This window comes from Cicer arietinum, chromosome 3 (assembly GCF_000331145.2).
Source record: "Cicer arietinum cultivar CDC Frontier isolate Library 1 chromosome 3, Cicar.CDCFrontier_v2.0, whole genome shotgun sequence".
In the NCBI taxonomy this organism is placed as follows: domain Eukaryota; kingdom Viridiplantae; phylum Streptophyta; class Magnoliopsida; order Fabales; family Fabaceae; genus Cicer; species Cicer arietinum.
In genome coordinates, this window is record NC_021162.2 from 63,154,770 (window position 1) to 63,160,492 (window position 5,723).

The following is a 5,723-nucleotide window of genomic DNA, read 5'->3' on the forward strand; positions in this document are numbered from 1 at the left end:
TTCAGCAGCCTGGATTCCTAGAGGACCATTGGTGACATCAATATTAACACAATATGAATACCATGTGGTTCGGAGAATATGAGAATGAGAGATATATTTTAATTAATTAACTTTTTAATTAAGAAATATATATATATATATATATATATATATATTTAGTATATTTTTGTAATGAAATTTAGTACAAATTTTATTGTTATGTTTTTCAATTAGTCGTAGGGTCGTGGCTCATTGAAGGTGATCACACATGACATAAAACTGAAGAAGTTTACTAACGTACTTGTACCAGATATTGTACAATATTGAATTCAAGAATTTGGGCTAATACATTTGTCTTCAGCTTATTTGACGATGGTTGATGTTGGTCTGATATATGCCTTGGTAAAGAGGTGGCATAAAGAGATCAACTCGTTGCATATGTCATTTGGAGAGATGAAGATTACACGACGTCACAACTCTTCTTCATATTCCTCCCATTGGTAAGTTCTTCGATGCACCAATAAAAATGAACATTAATAAGATTGTGATTGTTGCACATGAGTTGTTGGGAGCAACCTTGGAGGAAGCGATTGTTGAGATAAATTTAAACAATATGCACAATATAGACTATAGTGGTTGTGTGATTTATATAAATATCTCATTCAAACTAACATGTTTGAGTGAGCTGCTAGAATGTAGCTCTTGCATTTAGTTGGCAGCACTATTTTTGTCGACAAGACTAACACTCTTGTGGAGGCAAAATATATTAGTATGTTCATTGGTTATGACAACTTGGGAGATGAAGTTGTTCACGATATTAGACAGTTGGGAGGATATATGATCCTATTACAAGTATAAGATTCATATTAAGTTCTATTTTTAATTTATTAAACTGTATTCTTAATTTACTAAATTGTCTTTTTTTTTGTGAATTTTTTTGGTGAAGTGTTGGATTTACGAGCAGTTTCCTAACATATGTAAGTGGGATGATAATGGAACGATTCCTAAGCATATTCTAAGAGCTTGTAGGTGGATTGCAAAAAATATTGTTAAAGGTGAGTTGTTAACATATCGGGAGAGACTGAATGTTATTTTGTTTAAAGATGTATTGTTTACACCATACAATGATGACCGAGCTAACAATCATTTTGAAGCAACATCGATGTTCTCCGCCTACTTTTATTGGGGTGGAGTTTCAGTCTCATATCAACTGGAGCGATGTTTTCGATAATTTGGTTGTGTTCAATGCATTTCGCGTGGAGTTCCTCAAGTGTAAGCTAGTATAGATTAGGAGTAGCAAAAGAATATAAGAGAATGTATAACGATCCTTCAGAGTCTATCTCCTCTAGTGATATTTATTGGTGAGGTCTCTAGGGACTATTATGGCTAGTACTTAAATGTTTCACACACATTCGTTATGAATATCATTTTACCAATAATATCTTATGTCTTAATGCATGCTTTCATTTTCTCCCACTTTTCTAAAAAGTCATATTGTGATAAAGATTTTTCATTCTCCAATTCATGCTTCACACTTAATTTTCTCCAAAAAATATCAATGTTATCTAAAGGGTAAGAGTACCAGATATCTGCAAAGTTACCAACTTATAAGCACATGGTAAACATGATTTGTTCTAATTGACCAACCACATTTTGTTTTGTCAGTATTTATCCTCTTTGATTGTTTATCTATTTTTAAAAAATATTTTATTGATATAAAGTGATGCAATCTTTGAGAAAATTTTGAATTATACTCATACTCAACAACGATAATGGTTTTATGAAAAGACAATTTGATGCTACACATTTAGTTTTTCAACATAATATTCACAACATCCCAAATTTTACACAAGACTCCATTACTAGTTTGCAACATGTTTTTCAATCTCCAATGATGAAACTCAGCTCTACAAATAAATTAAATAATACAAATTAAAACAAATCACATAAATTAATCAATCATATTTTTAAAACAAATCATAATTGAAAAGTACATGTTGGTCAGTGTATTTCCAAAATGCATCACTGTATTTGTCCAAGATCGGACAAATCTTTTTTTGTAAGGTGCGAACCATGGATCTTTAACATAATCAATAAAAAGGATAATATCGACATACATTAGTTCAAAGTGTTGCAAGTGATGATCATACTCCTCTACACTAGTCGAATATACAAAAAAAAAAAAAATTCATAAATCCATTACCTCATCTTGTCTATCCATTTTCACATATTGTTTGCATTTTGCCCAAACATTTTTTCAATATGAAAACGACATAGCAAATTAATTGAAGTAAGAAATACAACACTAATAACATTCATCATGGCAAGATCTATATCGGTCATTATGACTTTAGAAATTAAATTCTCAAAGACAAACAAGTGTCTTACCTTTTCAAATGTCCAGATAAAATTATCTTGTCGCTCTTGTTCCAAGTAAACAAATGCGACAAAAATAATCAATCCAGTAGATGTTACACCGACAATTTCAAGCAATGGTAGTCGATATTTATTTATTTTGCATGTGTTATCACATATCAAAATAAAATGAAACATGTTCAACGTTATACAATCAAGATGCGTACAAAATATGTCTCTCAGAACATGTGAATCCTCTGGTCTTCTTGTCCAATGCACATAATTTTTCTGTTGTATTAACTTCAATAAATGCAGCACTTCAGTGTATGAAACATCTCAAAGATGATCGATAAGTACTTCTTGCTTTATATATGAATGGAAATTATTACATTCTCTTTATTTCTCTCTTTTAAAACAGTGAAATTGAATCTTGGTGCAAATTTATACTTTGTCATGTCATTAACAAATTTTTCTCTTATCTTCATTTAAACAACTCAAATATGAATAGTCGTCTAAAGTATACGCTAAATCGAGATTGTGTATTCCACATCGAACACTTAATTTTTTATACTTGACCGATACTTAACGGTATATATCTGAGTTTGAATGGACAATTTTTTTTTTTTTTGTGAGAACAAATTACTCTTGATTTTAATTTTAATTTTGATTTATATTTTTCATCTCTTTCGCATCTCAAAATTAATTTATCTTTCCTCTCTTTTCAGTAGATCAAACAATAAAATTTTAAAATTTTATGATATCTCAACCCAACATCTTATTTTAACGTGTAATATATCACTAAAAAAAATACTGATACTTAAATTAATAACTAACTATTAAAATAAATACCACTAGACGTCTAAATTTGATGTTTGAAGTTTTGTATACATTATTAATAATAAAATATAAGATTATTTCAACGGTAAGATTAATTTAAACCGCCTTCAATAAAGTTATTGAAGATGCAATAATTAATTTAATAGGAAACCAGGAACAAGAAAGGAAGAGGGTTCGAACAGTTTGGATCGGGATTGGGACTGGATCCCCTTCGGTAAAGGGAGGGTCCAGTTAAATCTTAGTTCTACAAAATTAAAGAAAATTTTCCCTTGTACCCACTCATTTATTCCTATACCCCCAAAAGTAAAGGAAAAATACTAAAATACCCTCATATATATAATTTTTTTTTTTAATTTCTTCATTTACCATTTCGGGAACAGAAATAACAAGCAAAAAGAAAAAGTTTCCGAAAAACTTGAAAAAAGTTTTCCGGTACAGAACATCGTTTCCGGAAAACTTGAAAAAAGTTTTCCGGTACAGAACATTATTTCTGGAAAACTTCAACGTAACATTTCCGGAAACCACCGAAAAACTTCATCCACATGTTTTCCGGTAGTTGTTTGATTTTTTTTTAAATATTTTTTAAAATAATTTTTTTGTTTTATTTTTTTTTATTATATTAGTATTTATTTGATTTTAACTAATTTGTAGATCTTATTATGGAAGGAGTATTAATTATTAATTATTAATTATGGTGTATTAATTATGAATTATTATGGTATATTAATAGTGTATTAATTATTTATGGTATATTTATGTGTGTTAATTAATATTTATGACGCGTTAATTATTGACTAATGTATTATCATTTATAAAAATAATAAAATAAAAAAAAATTAAAAAAATGGTGTGTACCGGAAATCTTTTTGAGAAAGTTTTCTAGAAACACCTTCTATACCGGAAATCTTTGGAATGAAGTTTTCCGGTAGTACAATTTTTCACTTCTGTACCGGAAATCTTTTTTAAAGTTTTTCGGTAACAATTTATGTACCGGAAAACTTAAAAAAAGTTTTCCGGAAATAAGGTGTGTACCGGAAATCTTTTTTGTAGTTCCAGAAAAGATGAAATTATAAAAAAAAAAAAAAAAGTTGAATTAATAAGAGCATAATTGTCATTTTCAAAAAATTATGGAGGTATAGGTATAAAAATGGGGTACAGGGAGAATTTTTCAAAATTAAAATATGTAGAATTTAAAAAAATAAAACATGAGGAGTTTCTATGGCAGGGGGAATCATTTCCCGACATATATTATTATATTCAAATCGACGATTTGGTTGGTGTAGCACTTATCTTTTATTTTGTTTTCATTAATTTTCTTCCGTTTCAGCAATATTTTATTACGGAAAAACCATGGATAAATCACATGCATGCTGCTTAATTACTATAAATTAATAACACAATTCGGAATGTAGGAAATAGGATATGCCTTGCTTCATCACTGCCTACGCAATAAGTTAAGCCAGTTAATAATTAACTAATTTCATATGAAAATTTCTAGTTAAAGATATGTATAATTTAATGACAATATATAACACATTGAAATAATATTTAGTAAATATTATTTGGTGGCTATTTTACTGTAGTTGCAATATATGTATTTTTCTTTCCCTTTTTGTCTATGAACAGAGGAGGATATGCTGAAACAAAGGCAAATAAATAAATAAACTTAATTAAACTAGGGTAGTTTTGGAGTTTCTCTGAATGAATTACTGTGGTCTTCTGGGATAGTTCATATTAATGAGTCCAAACATACGGACAAGGAAAAAATATAAAAAATGTATGTCTGAGCCCAGGTTCGAACTGAGGACCTCTAGTGTGTGAGACTAGCGTGATAACCAACTACACCACCCAGACAAGTTATGATGTTTCTTTAGATTAATATTTAATATAACGTGTTTAATGCATTGTCATAACTGATTAATTTTGGATACTTTTCATTGGAAACTTTCCACTATGGTGGGGACTCTTTCTTGGACATGGATTTGGAAGATTATGGCACGAGAAAATTAAGGTGTTCTTGCAATTTGGTTAAGTTTTTATTTTTATATTCGTTGTTCAAATAAACTTTCATCGTTCGACTAGTTTTTGGTTATTTACATCGGAGCGTTGAGAAGATGGAACACTTAGAGTTTCATTTCATTATGTTTAATTTGTTATTTTCACAGTTTAAATTGTGACTTGTTTATTTAAAAAGTTTAAATTTTAACAAACTTTTATAAATTGAGATTTTTTTTATTCATAAATAAGATGATATATAGATACTATTTTACAAGTTTTAATGACTATACATGTGATTATATTAATGACATTAATTGAGTAGATAAACTTTTATTAACAATCTTTTAAAAACTATACATGTGTCTAAATGATTTTAGAAAAGATAAAAAAAATATAAATATTTATAAAGCTTAATGAATTTAATATATATTTTAAAAAAAAGTAAAATACAATGGAATTATCATGCTAACCTTTTTTACTTTATTGCTACATAATCAACATGAAGGGCATTATTAAATATTGTTTTCTCCCATCAACGAATAATACTCACAAGA

The 5,723-nt window shown here is 28.6% G+C and overlaps 1 non-coding gene across 1 annotated transcript; it reads right to left on the reverse strand.

Annotated features, from left to right (window-relative positions):
- Positions 1 to 4,951: 4,951 nt before the first annotated feature.
- TRNAV-CAC (transfer RNA valine (anticodon CAC)) lies at positions 4,952 to 5,025 on the reverse strand. The gene has a single exon. It is a non-coding gene; the product is annotated as a tRNA-Val (tRNA).
- Positions 5,026 to 5,723: the final 698 nt, after the last annotated feature.